The sequence below is a fragment of the Macrobrachium nipponense genome, chromosome 10 (genome assembly GCF_015104395.2).
Source record: "Macrobrachium nipponense isolate FS-2020 chromosome 10, ASM1510439v2, whole genome shotgun sequence".
Taxonomy (NCBI): domain Eukaryota; kingdom Metazoa; phylum Arthropoda; class Malacostraca; order Decapoda; family Palaemonidae; genus Macrobrachium; species Macrobrachium nipponense.
The window spans coordinates 98,868,977-98,883,990 of record NC_087204.1 but is presented as its reverse complement, the minus strand read 5'-3'; the positions used below and the strand labels follow the sequence as shown (position 1 = coordinate 98,883,990).

General features: G+C 35.8%; 1 long non-coding RNA gene across 2 annotated transcripts in view; it reads left to right on the top strand.

The window, feature by feature from the left end:
- LOC135224196 (uncharacterized) overlaps positions 1 to 15,014 on the top strand; it is a 262,116-nt gene that overhangs the window by 84,376 nt on the left and 162,726 nt on the right. Inside the window, exon 4 of one of the 2 annotated variants that reach the window (XR_010316675.1) lies at positions 5,143 to 5,181. This is a non-coding gene — a long non-coding RNA (uncharacterized LOC135224196). The remainder of the gene's footprint in view (positions 1 to 5,142; positions 5,182 to 15,014) is intronic. The other variant, XR_010316676.1, reaches the window with a different exon arrangement.

Genomic DNA, 15,014 nt, shown 5'->3' with positions numbered 1-15,014 from the left:
ATATAAACATATATTCTATATCATACATAATTAAATACATTACATCATAACATGAGCTCATACACATTTACCACTACAGCTTAAATTTTATTCATTGTTCTGACAGTGTTGAGCGGGAAACTTATAAACACTTCGTATGTTTCCAGCAGTCACTTGTTAATATCTATAGTTTTGAAGACTGTTCTTTATTACTGACTTTTTACCACGGAATTGACTTCTGCATCAATCATATATACATGTTCTTATATTCCGGTTCATTTTATACCAGTCATGAGACAGATATTTTCTTTATCAAACTCTAAAAATTGATTTCAAATAAATACAAAACAAAAGTAAACAATAATTCTGGCTCTCTCCAAGACGATGAACTGCAGCGCCGAAACAGAAATTGACAGTGAGAAGGTTTGAGAAGTGTAACAGGAGGAAAACCTCAAAGCAGTTGCACTATGAAACAATTGTTACAGGGCTTCGAAAATCAAGATGGAAGAACGAGAATATGAATGGAGTTACAGTTAAATAATTAAAAGAGGTTGCAGACAGGGACCGAAAAGAAACTTGAGTAACGCCTACAGTGCACCACTTGAAATGCAGTGATGGCACTAACGCCGCCACAATCAATCCCCCGCAACCCCAACGGAATCTGGATAATATCCTTTCATAATGCGTCAACATAGCTGTTCCTGATAGCTAATTCCAACACTTCAATCACACACAGACACACGCAGTGCCAAGTACGACCCAACTCGAGTTCGATGCTTGCGCAAACACTCGGCTGCGGAAGTCGCTACGGCTCAAGCAGCAGCCAGGAAAGCAATCCTTCGCATTAGGGAGCAATTACCAGCAATTACCATCTGTCATGCGACGGCAATTTGAATCCATCAAGTTGACATTGCCCGGCCCTCACTCTCTCACTCTTTCTCGCGTCACCTCCTCCTCCTCCTCCCCCTCCTCCTCCAGCAGTACACACACTCCATCTAATCAACTCACATCACGTGGATGTCACTCTACTTACTTCGCGACGTCAGGCAGGGTGATTGATTTCAAATGCCAATTAACTCCCTTCACACGAATCATTATCGTCGCGGCCACTTCTGACTGCCGCAGAAGGAGGGAAGGGGGAGGGATGTGGAGGGGAGAGGAGGGAAAGGGAGAGGGAAGTGGAGGGAAAGGGGAGGGAAGTGGAGGGAAATGGAGGGAAAGTGAGAGGGAAGGGGAGGGAAATGGAGGGGAGGGAAGGGGAGACAAGGGGAGAGTTGCGGAGGGAAGGGGAGACAAAGGGAGAGGAGGGGAGGGGAGGGAAGGGAAGGGAAGGGAAGTGGAGGGAAAGGCGAGAGAAGGGAAGGGAAGTGGAGGGAAGGGGAGGAGAGGGTAGTGGAGGGAAAGGTTAGTGAAGTAGAGGGAAAGGGGCAGAAAAGGTTTACTAGTTTCAGTTCATGTCGGGGAAGCGCACTAGTCTCTTAGTCTGTGAAGGATATATACACACGATTATAGTCCTTCGTATTCTTCATTACTTCCCCTCGGCCTTCGGGAGACTGTTGTTCTTATTCTTCATTATTCCCTCTTTATCCTTTACATTATCCTCTTCCACAACTTCCTCCTCAGTAATCTTCTTGTTCCTCCTTCTCCCCTCGTTTGGGCATTAACAAATTCATATGCTCTTGTAGTCCACCTGCCCTCCTTAATCCTTTCCATCTCTCTCTCTCTCTCTTCTCTCTCTCTCTCTCTCTCTCTCTCTCTCTTCAACTTCCCTATTACCCTTACTATATATTGATCCATTCCCAACTACCTTTCCCTTCCGCCTTATCTTTGAAATCACTCTTAGCAATCAAATTCCTTATTCTATCCAACAAAGGTTTCTTTTTCCTTTCTATATCATCCTCCCATCTACCTCCTCCTAATGCTCCTCCTCCTCTCACCCCCTCCTCACCTCCTTATCGCCTACTCTACAGGCTTCACTAACCGCGGTTTACTCGGCGAATTCCGGCCAAGCCCCCAGCCCCCACACCCTTATACCTCCCAACCCACAACTAACAATACACAAGTTAACAATTAGTAGAGTTACTTGATTAAACCGAGAATGTATTTGATGTCGGGTTGCATTTAAAATACCCGAGGTCTTGATCTCGGTCCCTGCCGACCTCAATCTCGGTCTCGATTTCGGTCTCTTTCTCGGTCTTGACCTCGGTCTCGGTCTAGACCTCAGTCGCATTGTCGCTCTCGATCTCGATACGTCTCAACCTCAGTCTCGAGGCATTGAGGAACACCTCAAACAGATCCTCGCGTCTTATGCCTCCTTCCCATTTCGATATGTCAACAAAAGCGGATTGGGGGTTGGGGTGGGGGAGGGGGTTGTTTGTCGGCCAAATGTTTGTCATGCAGACTGAGAAAGAGACTTTGGACATATAAATAAACATTCGCGTTTATGAGCTTCTGAAATCATTTCTGCTGAGGGTATACAATATGTGTCGGGATTAATAACTAAGGACAAATTTCCTATGGGGTTCTTTAATTAGCAGAATTTATATGTTGGTATGACTCAATAAAAACCGATTAGAAAACAATCAGAAATAAAATTGTGGGGAAAATAACAAACATACAAATACAAAAACACGAAAAATTGCAATAAAAAAATTAGATTACTAATTTTATTAGGAAAATCTAGTAGAAAAAAAAAAAAAGTTCAAATACTTTTTTTTAACTCAAAGTCGAAAGGCTATGAGATTACTGACCTCACTGGGAAAGTCTAGCAGAACGTTATTTTTTATTTCCTCATTTATTTTCAAGGAAAAATTCACCAATGAATCTACTAAACATTATATGAATTCCATCAGGAACGATCACGAAAGGTAACACATCCTAGCAAGTTACCTTTCAAAAGTCACCGTCAAGAAGATTCTTATTCCAACTAAAACTCAACAAGGTCACTGCAGTCTAACACCCCTTATCCACTATCCAAGGTCACCAACCACGCATAAACCCACATAATAAAAAACCAAACAAACAAACAAACATACAAATTCGTGCATACTCCATAGCAAAGCAACAGCAATAAAAAAAAAAAACTCAAAAGAAACAACGACACTACATCCAGCCACATGAATAATCTAACATCAAAGGGCATTTTAAAGCGGTGTCATCAATTCACTCATTCATCACCAATGAAAAAACACACACACACACACACACAAGCACACAGCCACACAATGGTAATTTGTTCACCAGTTACCTCAGAGCTTACGTCATTAAACTCGAAAGCCGTAATGGAACATAAATTCAGCCATCCGCCTCTAAATATGATTAATGGCAACAAGAGAGAGAGAGAGAGAGAAGAGAGAGAGAGAGAGAGAGAGAGAGAGAAGTTTGGGGGGGGGGGGTTTTTTTTTTTTTTTTTTGGGGGGGGGGGGGGGGGGTTTACTCAGCACGCAACCCCACCAAAACAATGAAGGCGTCGAGTCAACCAAACAACAATACGCCCACACCCGCGGTGAAGCACAACGTAGAACAACGGTACAGCACCCAACCACTCAAAACACCTAAGAACAACAATGCGATCACTCAACTGAAAACGCCGTCATCGGTAACTGTACACACACACACACACACACACACTAGAAACTGCGACAATGTCTCCACCCACCAGAAAATACCGCAGACGGCAATGCAAGAATTTTTTTTTTTTTTTTTTTTTTTTTTTTTTTTTTTTTTTTTTTTTTTTTTTTTTTTCCTTTTCCACCCTCTCTCTCTCTCTCTCTCTCTCTCTCTCTCTCTCACCAACAATGCCACTAAATAAAGACAACCAATATTGGTCAGAAGTCTTGAAGGTGAAAAAAAAAGGAAAAAATGCGAAAGAAAAAGGAAACGAAGCGAATTTCCTCCTTTTAACAATATCTATCGCTGCTCATTTGTTTGCTTTTTTGGGGGAGGGGGAGGTGGGGTTGGGGGGACCAGTACCCCTTCCCCCCACAAAACACACATACCTTACCAACTGTAGGTCGCAATAAGAACATCCGAAGAAACATATCGCCGCTGCTTGCAATACCCAGAGAGTAAACGTCCGGATTCAACTAATCTCCTTAAATATTTTTCTCAGTTTTGCAATACCGGAGAGACATTCCCGGGAATCGAACGGGATAGATTCCTATCAAATGAGACTCTCCCGGAGGCCGAGAGCCACGTGCCTAGCATTTTTGCCTTTCCGTGATGCTCAGCAATAGATTTTGTCTCAAAATAAAGGAGACAAAAAAAAAAAAAAAAAAAAAAATGATCGGTTCATTCTTTCTCGGAGTCGAATATTCTCTCTCGCTCTCTCTTTTTTTTATCGTTTGCGGGCATTCCAAAGATGTCATCATCGATTCTCCCTCCTCCTCTCCTCCTACCTCCTCCTCCTTGTATATCTTCGCTCAAGAGGGCAAAAAAAAAAAAATGGAGTGAAGAAACATTCTTCCTTTAATGGGACACTGGGAAATTATCACGGTTTGCGAAATGAGAACATTATTCAGAGTAAAAGTTACGGCGATATTATTATTTCTAGATGATGCAACGTCTATAATTCAGTAACAGATTATTTTAATTCATTTCACATCCGACACTTTTCGAGCTGATGAACAAGACAGCTATAGAATCATATTCCGGATCTCCTGTGTTACAAAAGTCGAAGTATACCCTGAGAGAGAGAGAGAGAGAGAGAGAGAGAGAGAGAGAGAGAGAGAGAGAGAGAGAGAGAGAGAGAGGAAGAGAAGTAATATTTCCGTCAACCATTTCAGAGAATTCACATAAGCACAAAAAGATTCGCATCAGTTCCAGCAACACTTTTTTTCCGGTTCATACTTCTAATTAAAAATTGCCATTTTCTTTCACCATTTCGGTTTATTTTAATTCTTGTTTTACTCATAAACAAATACTTCCTTTCCCTTACGCCAACAAATCTCACTTCTTAAAATATGGAACTTTTTCATACCCCATTTCAAGACTCAATTTTTAAAATACCAAACCTCTTTAGACCAAATTTAATGGCAAAGTGTAATGATGTATTCCATCTTATAACTTGTTTTCAATAGAGATATTATGAATAAAAAAAACCTGCATTATCAAGCTTTCTATGCAAGGTACTAAAATATGTAATATTTTTTCTTTTTTCTTCAGGTAAGGCGAATCAGTGCCTCAACAAAGAGAATTCCAGCGGTGAGTATTAAGTACGAGAGTTAAGCATTATCATACATTACTCAGGTGAAAGTTGTACAATTCTCCATCAGCAGTTCTGAAAACAAGGCAATGATAATCAGATACAATGTTAAGAGCATTTTTAGAGGAAACTATACATATGTATATATATATATATATATATATATATATATATATATATATATATATATATATATATATGTATTAATGTATTTTATTTGAGCTACAAATGCCCTTTAATATCTAATTCACTCTACCTCGGAATGAATATATTATTCATGTAGTATGTAAACCGAAGGGGAATTTTTAGTTGATAATAATTTCGTCCTCTCGTGGGTTCGAACCACCGCCCAGCGCGCGAGAGTAGAAAATGAGGTAACGTCAGTTGACGTTCCTTATTATCAACTTAAAGAAAAAAAATTTCCCCTTTCGGTTTACATATAAATGAAAAATATATTAATTTCCGAGGGGTAGGTAGCGAATTTGAATATTTAATCGACATTTTGTAAGCCTCGAATAATTTACATGAATCACGGTGATGTGATAATTATTATATAATATATAATATATCTATATAATATATATATATATATAATATTATATTATTATAATTAGAGAGAGAGAGAGAGAGAGAGAGAGAGAGAGAGAGAGTTAATTCACATAAGCCCAGAAGATTCACGTCAGTGCCAGCAACAGTTTCCTGGTTACAATTTTTAAAATTGCCATATTTCATCTTTACCCCAGTTTATATTCGTGCTTCTTTTGCGCATTTCTACTTCCTTTCCCTCACTTCTTTAAATATCAAATCTTTTCATACCAAATGTCAATGACAAAGTAGTCATGTATTCCTTCGTATAACTTATCTCAGGTTGTAATTATTATTTAACTGTTTTTCCGTTTATTTATTTATTTCATATGGTTGTCCAACGTGGCTAAAAGGCCACTACCAACTAGTAGTCTTAATTTTAAACAAACGAAGACCTTTTCACATTAACAAGGCGTAATCCGACCTCCAGGTTACTCGGGGCCGCGTGCAAAAAATCTACGGTCGACTAGAGCACTGTTTTACCAACTAAAATTAAAATAAATACGCTATATTCTATTAGAAATAATAATTCTGTCATATTTAACATGCACATTATTTTTTACATTTTCATTCTAATAAATAAATCATAAATATCCTATCCTAAAATTCCTGTATCTTTATTAGGCTTTTCCATGGGGCTTTCCTAACCCCCACGCATAACGACAACATAAAAAATAAAGTAGTCTGTAGGCTTACTCCCCGAGTAAGCGAAAAATCAAACTCCATAAAAAACGAAGCTCACAAAAAAATAGAAAAAAAAAAAAATCAAGCAGAACGCTCATGTTCATAGACATAATTAAAAGACCAAAACCACACACAGGTCGCCCTCCCTCCCTCCCCTTCCCTCCAACAACAGCTGGAACAATAATAAGCCAACAGGAGTCCTGGAGCTAGATAGCTACCTTAAGCAAGCTGTAGTCATTCCGGGACTCCAACAGCTGCATCGAACTGATAAGGCAGAGAAAAATACAGCGGTAATACACCGGAGGATTAACAATATTGAGGGAGGCAGACCTTGGGGTTACGTCGCGCGGTAAATCCCATGTGGTGCCGTTTGTGTCTGAGGAGAGAGAGGAGAGAGAGAGAGAGAGAGTTTCTTTCCTGGATCCTATCTTTGCAAAATGAGAGATATTTTGCGTTATATTCATTTTACAGAGAGAGAGAGAGAGAGAGAGAGAGAGAGAGAGAGAGAGAGGAGAAGGAGGCGAGAGATAGGTGTAAATCCCATGTGCTGTCTGAGAGAGAGAGGGAGGGAGAGAGAGATATGAAGGAGGATTACACTGTTCCAGATGGTTGAAAATCAGCCTTATTGCGATGGAAAAAGCTACTCTAAGGAACATCTGGGCGGCACAGTTCGCCCCAGCAGAGTCATTAGGCTGGAATTCTATTAGCTGGTGACACTCAAGTATGCCCCCCTTAGTATACAACCCCCACCCCCACACAATTCCCCGGCATGTCATTTCATAAGGGAATACCCAGAGCCAGAGGTGGAGTCAATACCCTCTCCTACCCTCTTTAAACTAAAGAGTCAATAATGAACATACTGAGGAAGGAATCCTTAAATATTTCTCTTTGCTTTCTCTTTCAGTAATTTAATTCGAAGAGAAATTTACGATCATACTGAGGAAAGAACTCCTCGAATATTTCTCTTTTTGCTTTCTCTTTCGGTACTTTGATTCGAAGAGAAATTTACGAAGATATTGGGGGAAGGAATCCATGAATATTTCTCTTTGCTTTCTCTTTCAGTAATTTAATTAGAAGAGAAAATCACGAAGATATTGAGGGAAGGACTCCTCTAATAATTCTCTTTGCTTTCTCTTTCGGTAATTAAATTCGAAGAGAAAATTACGAATATATTGAGGGAAGGAATCCTCTAATATTCGAATTTAATTAAATTGAAGGGAAGGAATCCTCTAAATTTCTCTATGCTTTCTCTTTCAAGTAATTTTAATTGGAAGAAGAAAAATTAAACGAAGATATTTGGGGAAGGAATTTCATCAAATTTTCTTTCTTGTCTTTCTTTCTTTATAATTCCCCCCCCCGAAAGAGAAAATTTACTAACATATTGAGGGAAGGTATCCTCAAATATTTCTCTTTGCTTTCTCTTTCAGTAATTTAATTCGAAGAGAAAATTACTAACTTATTGAGGGAAGGTATCCTCAAATATTTCTCTTTGCTTTCTCTTTCAGTAATTTAATTCGAAGAAAAAAATGACGATTCTTTTGTTAAAAGAACAGCAGCGGTGTACTTGCTGGGAGTTTAGTATTGAAAAAAAAAATTATTTTATATGTGTGTGTGTAGATAATATAGTATAATATATATCTATATACTATATAATATTTATATATTATGTATATTATATAATATATAATATCTATAAATATATATCTATAGATTATATATCTATAGATATATATATATATATATATATATATATCTATAATATATATATATATATATATATCTATATATATAATATATAGATATATCTATATATATGATATATATATATAATATATATATATATATTATATATATAATATATATATATATTATATATATATATAATATATATATATATATATATATTAGTTTTTAGGTAACGCATAGCACATACGAATAATCAAATGACTATTGTTCAGCCAAAATTGATAATATCTCGGATTTCGAATATTAGGTTAAATCTGGCAGCTTCTGTTCAAACTGATCGAAAGTAACCTTAGTCGTTGATATTGAGTGAAAATATCTTAAAGAATAAGATAAAGAACGATAACAAAACACAATAAAATTGTTATGTTACGTGCCATCCGCAATCTATTCATCACGCAGTAAAAATTCCAGCAAAAAGTTTTCAAAAACTCTTGAAAAAATATTAAAATATGATTAAAGGGAGCACGAAAACTCAGACAAACACCCACATAAAAAAAACACACACTGGTGAAAAAGAAAAATGAACGGCTATGAAAAAACAATTATTCATTTATCTATTTCGGTGTCATGTTAAAAAAAATCGAAAATATTTTTCAAGCCCTGATGTCATTTGCAAAAGCAGCGGATTTTTTTTTTTTTTTTTTTCTGAATAAAATCCTCGGCTATGACTGATTGAAAGGAATCATTTACGAGCGTGTTTTGTGAATAGTTCTGTGTGGAGGCAAAATCAACATATTTTATCGAATACACGAAAAGTAAAAATACATTATATAAGAATGAGATTCATTAGAATTCCATAAATAGCGTATATATCACATTCAGGTGGGTTTCCGTTCCATTCTGTGGAGTGTTTAATTCTTTTTTATCTTTTCGTCGTACAACTTTTATTGCTGAGAGAGACTGACCACCTGGGAAATATATATATGTATATATATATGTGTATAATGTGTGATATATATATATATATATATATATATATATATATATATATATATATATATATATATATATATATATATATATAACATACATATTTAAATAAGAAATATAATATATATATATATATATAATATATATATATATATATCATATAATGTAAATAAACTATATAAGAATAAGGTTAATCAAAATGCCATAATTAGCATAGATCTCATATTCGGTTGGATATCACTTCCAATATACGTACATTAATTTTTTTACCTTCTAATCAATAAATCTTTAATTACCAGGTAAGACTGAACGCCGGGTAACCCATATGAATAAAAAAATAGATTATAAAAGAATAGGATTAATAAAAAATTCACAAATAGCATAGATGTTCCATTCAGATGGGCATGAATTCCAATATACAGTACATATATTGTTTTTATCTTCTCATCAACATAAAACTTTTGACTGCTAGGAAAGACTGACCACCGGAGAAATAGATAATATAAATAATAAAAATACACACTATATGAGCATGTTGTTAATAAAAATGCCAAAAATAGTAGAGTATAAATCATCATATGGGTATTGTTCCAATCCACTATATATTCAATAATCTCTTATCTATATTTAACAGGATTTTTATTACAAGGAACGACTGAACACCGGGATATATATATATATATATATATATATATATATATATATATATATATATATATATATATATATATATATATACATATATAACTTATATAATATATACACATTATATATTATAACACATATTATATATAAATTATAGTATATAAGTATATATATCTTATAATAATAGGATATATATAATTATATACCATTAATTATATATTATATATCAAGTATATTATAATAATATATAATATTATATAATTTATTTAGAAAAAGCTGTAATAATACCTCATATACTTATCACACTCAGATGGGTATCAGCTCCAATCTACGGTATATTGAATTTGTTTTTTTAATTTCTCACAATATAACCTTGGTTACTAAAACAGATAATACACTACGAGAATCACATAGAAATGAAGCTACTTTATCATAATCCAATACTTGCATCTTCATTTAACTGAAGGTTAGGTATCCTTAACACCAGTTACACCCACAGACTGGTAACTGATCTAAAGTACAAAGCTTCACAATCCCCAAAAGATGTGTATAGAATTTGTAACTCGAAATTAACATATTTATGAAAGAAGAATAGGTAAAAATGAACAATGTCCTTATTTTATAAATATTTAATAACACGCCTATTGTTCATTTTCAACTTTACTATATTCATAAATACGTAAATTATAAATGAATAATCTATGAATGGCATAGATATTACAATCGTATGGGCATTAATTCCATCCTGCACTGAATTAAATTCCGTTATCCATTTGATTACATGACAGAATTCTCTTCTTTGCGTCCGTATTTCCCAAATCGTATTATGTGGACGTAAGTAAAAGAAAAATATATCATCACTATACGAAGGAAATCTATTCACACCAATTTCATTTGATATCTCTTTACATCGGCTGATCTCTGTTACATGGATACGAACAAGCATAAATCAATGAAGTACAAAAATGTCAATGCAAAATGAAATATAAACAAATATATCCCACTTTGTTTCATTTCACGTGTGTAAATGAGTAATATATATATATATATATATATATATATATATATATCTATATATATATATATATATATATAATATATATATATAATTATAATATATATATTATAAATAAATATATATATATATATTATATATATTATATATTAAATATATATATATATTATATATATATATATATATATATTATATTAGTGTACGTATGTATTGTCAGGAATGCCAGGTTAATTGCAAACTCTATGCATGGAAGCATATGCAATGGAATTAACCGTATAAGATTCCCCTCCCTTTCGGTAGAAGCAGATTACGCTTCAAATGATTCTCTATTTTTGTAGTTCCAACTTCAGATTAATTCACTATAGTCCAGTTAAAGTATGCAGTGTGTATAGGGTGGGCTTTTAATTAACAGCTGGTAATCAGAATCCTTAATGATAGGAGAAAAATAAAATCATCCGTAATTTTTCCAGAGAGAGAGAGAGAGAGAGAGAGAGAGAGAGAGAGAGAGAGAGAGAGAGAGAGACGGGGGGGGTTGGGGTTGGGGTTGGGGGGAGAGGGGGCAAAAACCCCTTGATCCCTAGATGACCTTTTATCGCACGTCGTTACCTGACAAAATCTCTCCCGAATTCCCCGAATAGTTTTACCCCCAATCAAGTCCTCCCTCCCGGGGACCCCCACCACATCGCGTGTCTACGGCATCAGAGGGTACTTAATAGGCTTTGGCAAGAAATAACATTATCACTTGAGACGTGTATCTTCCCGGGGAAAAATATCTCCATTTTCATTCTCCCAAAAGCAACCCTTCTCTCTCAGGCCCGTAAATTAAGTAGATTTTCAGTCCCCCCCCCCTTCCTACACTACCCCAACCCCCTCAGACGTGTCAGGAGGAAGGGATGGGGTGGGGTGGGGTGGGGAAGGATAAAATTTCATTTTTCCTCCTTTCCTTAAACCTATCCCGTCCCATACATGAAATAAAAGAGCGCTGACGTCTTTCCCTCCCCCCCTGACCCTCCCCGCCCCCTCAAAACAGGTCGGTCCTTAATGAAGGGGATAGGCGGCACATTAAAAATCTTCCCTTCCCTTTTATCTAAATTAAAAATACCTGAAGAGGCTCGTCATCAGGTGAATGGGAAGAAAAAGCAAACGGGGGGGAAAGAACGAAAGAGCCAATATTACCGCCCCTATCAGTGTGGGCTGTCTTTCAAGGTGTTTGTGTGTGTGTGTGTGTGTACGTGTACGTGTGCTTGTGAAAAGGGGGGAGGGGGGGTGAGGGAGGTGTGAGTGTGAAGGGGACGATGAGGAGGAGGTGTGAGAACCATCTCTTTTTCTCTCTTTGGGGTGAGATGTATAAAAGAGGAAAAATATATATATATAAAAGGAAAAATATATATATATATAATAATAACCGAAAATCTTAAGATTTAAACTACTGGAGTTTTGGTGTCCCTGGATTATAAATGACAGCAAAAGGAAAGAGTCTGATGGATCAAAGTGGATAAATATGTGTACATTTCCGATATGGAATTATAATGATATTTTTCTATAACTCGTTTTTTTATTCTAGCTTAATGGAAAATCTAGTATTCTTATCCTTTCCTGTCAATGCATGTGCTTGTCTGCCAAACACAAACACAAACACACACACACAACACACCACTACACACACACACACACACACACACATATATATATATATATATATATATATATATATATATTATATATATATATATATATATTATATAATAATCTATTTAAAACGATCATATAGCATTTCTCAGTGAAAATATTAAAACCCTCGGTACTATGGCAAGAACCTGTTTTCATGTGTGTTTACTAAAACAATATAAACCACTCCGACAGCGCAGTAATTATACGATGAAAACGTACACCCGAGCGGATTTTTTGACTTACAATAAAGCATAACTAACCTGAACAGTGTCATCCAGTTGTCCACATGAAAATAACTTTGAAATTGCTGTATAAATTCGTTCTCTGTATCAGACGCTACCTGCCGTCAAGTATTTTCACTTCAGTTGGCGTTCTAAGCATTTTTGAGGCTTATCAATCCCTCCCCTCGAAATTAATTGAAAAGTCGAATTAAATATTCGCTGATCAGACCCCGTATATCAACATTACACGATTAATTCTCCCCGAACTTCATTTAGCTTTTCGCTTTCGACTTGACTTTCGACTTCTCTCGTTGTCTCTTCATTTGACTAAAATTGTAATGGTAATGCTATACTGATTAATACAAATTCACTCACCAACGCATCAACCACGTTTATAGTTTTGTACTAAGCCAACAGAACTCCCTTTTTATCTTTTTGTTTTTACCACGTATTTGAAAACCAGTTGTTACCTGCCATCAATTCAATTTATCCGAATTTATGTGGACTGGGAGGCTATTTGACCAAAGCAGAAACAAAAAATCGGGCGCATTTGTTTCTAACATTTTTTTTTTTCGTTTTCACGGAAAATCGAGGTCCACCTGGGATTAGGGAAAAATGAGGGATGAGAGGGAGTAATTAGGGAGATAGATGAAATTGGCCTAAGGGGAGGAGCTGACATTGGAATGAGAGAATTATCCTATCGAAATGTATTTTCTGCGGAGGGGAGGGATGTGTTGTGCCCTGATTCGCTCAGGCTAATTCATTATTATTTATTATATATATATATAGTCATTTCGCTAAAATATTCCTGTTATCATTTTGCTTTTCCTAAAGTCTTTGCTTCAAACTGGTTCTATATTTCACGGGCTACAAAGTAAAGCAGAATAGCACACCAATGATCCAACGGTTGTTTATAGGTTTTTATTCTTTTATTTTATTTTATTTTATTTTTTTTTTTTTTTGGTAACCGTAAATATCAACAGCCAATATCATTATAGCCAACGTTGGATGATGAGCAGCATCACCAGCCAATCGCAATTAGCTCCTATGGTATCGGATGGAGATATTTACCGTCAGCTAAAAAAAAAAAAAAAAAAAAAAAAAAAAAAAAAAAAAGTATAATTATTTTTCTCTTAATAGTGCAAAATAAACTGGTTGCTGACATCCATAAAATGAAGTATAAAGGTTTAAAGGTCACTTATAAACGGCAGACGAAAAGAACTTAATAAAAAAAAAAGAACTTACAAGAGCAAAATATATGGGATGAAAAGAGCTTGTGTTATAGAGAACACGTCATCCTCCATTTCTTAGACGCACACTACGCATTATGATCTCAGAATAATCTAAGACGGCAAAAACAGAAACCTTATAATCTTTAAATGCGATAAATGAGACTGCTCATATTGCAAGCAAACAAGGCCTAAGAACACAGACGCCAGTAGAGAAATCTCATGGTCTGGTAACTAGGAAAATTAGGACGGTGGATGACCTTATATGACCAAAGAAAAAGAAAATCATTTACACGCAGTACTATCGTTATATATATCATGATCTTACTAGGTTGACGCCAAAGCTACGTGGTCTGCTGATTACATCAACGGACTGAGTAAGTGAAGCCTATTTGCTTCAATACTAAAGATGACTGCCAATTCTATCCACTTAGTAAGTATTACATTCTGAAGCCTAAACAAGGAAGTTTGCTTTATGTCTGATTTATAGCCAAGGGACGATTGATTGTTTGTTTGTGTGGTGTTTTTACGTTGCATGGAACCAGTGGATTATTCACCAACGGGACCAACGGCTTTATGTGACTTCCGAACCACGTCGAGAGTGAACTTCTATCACCAGAAATACACATCTCTCACTCCTCAATGGAATGCTCGAGAACAGAACTCGCGGCCACCGAAGTGGCACGCCAACACGATACCGACCACGCCGATTGATCAACATGCAATTAGTTGCTTTAGTCTCTCACCTGATTTCTAATTCGATGTTAAATCGAACGCCTCTGTCAGCACAAGCACTATTAAAAACTGTATTGACAGAATATTAAAATGTACGATTACGATTACAAACAGCTGTGGATGAATACTCCAACACTCTCCATTAAGATACACACACACACACGCACACGCACACGCACACGCACACGCACACGCACACACACAAAACGAGAGAGAAAAAAAATCATATGGAAAACGTTCCAAAGAATACCAATTTATTACACCATGAAGAAATTCGACTGTTGTCAATAATATGTTTGACTCCTCTTATTCTCCTTGGCGAAACGAAAACTGAGTAGTGAGGAAAGAGGGAGAATCAATAATCTGATCCG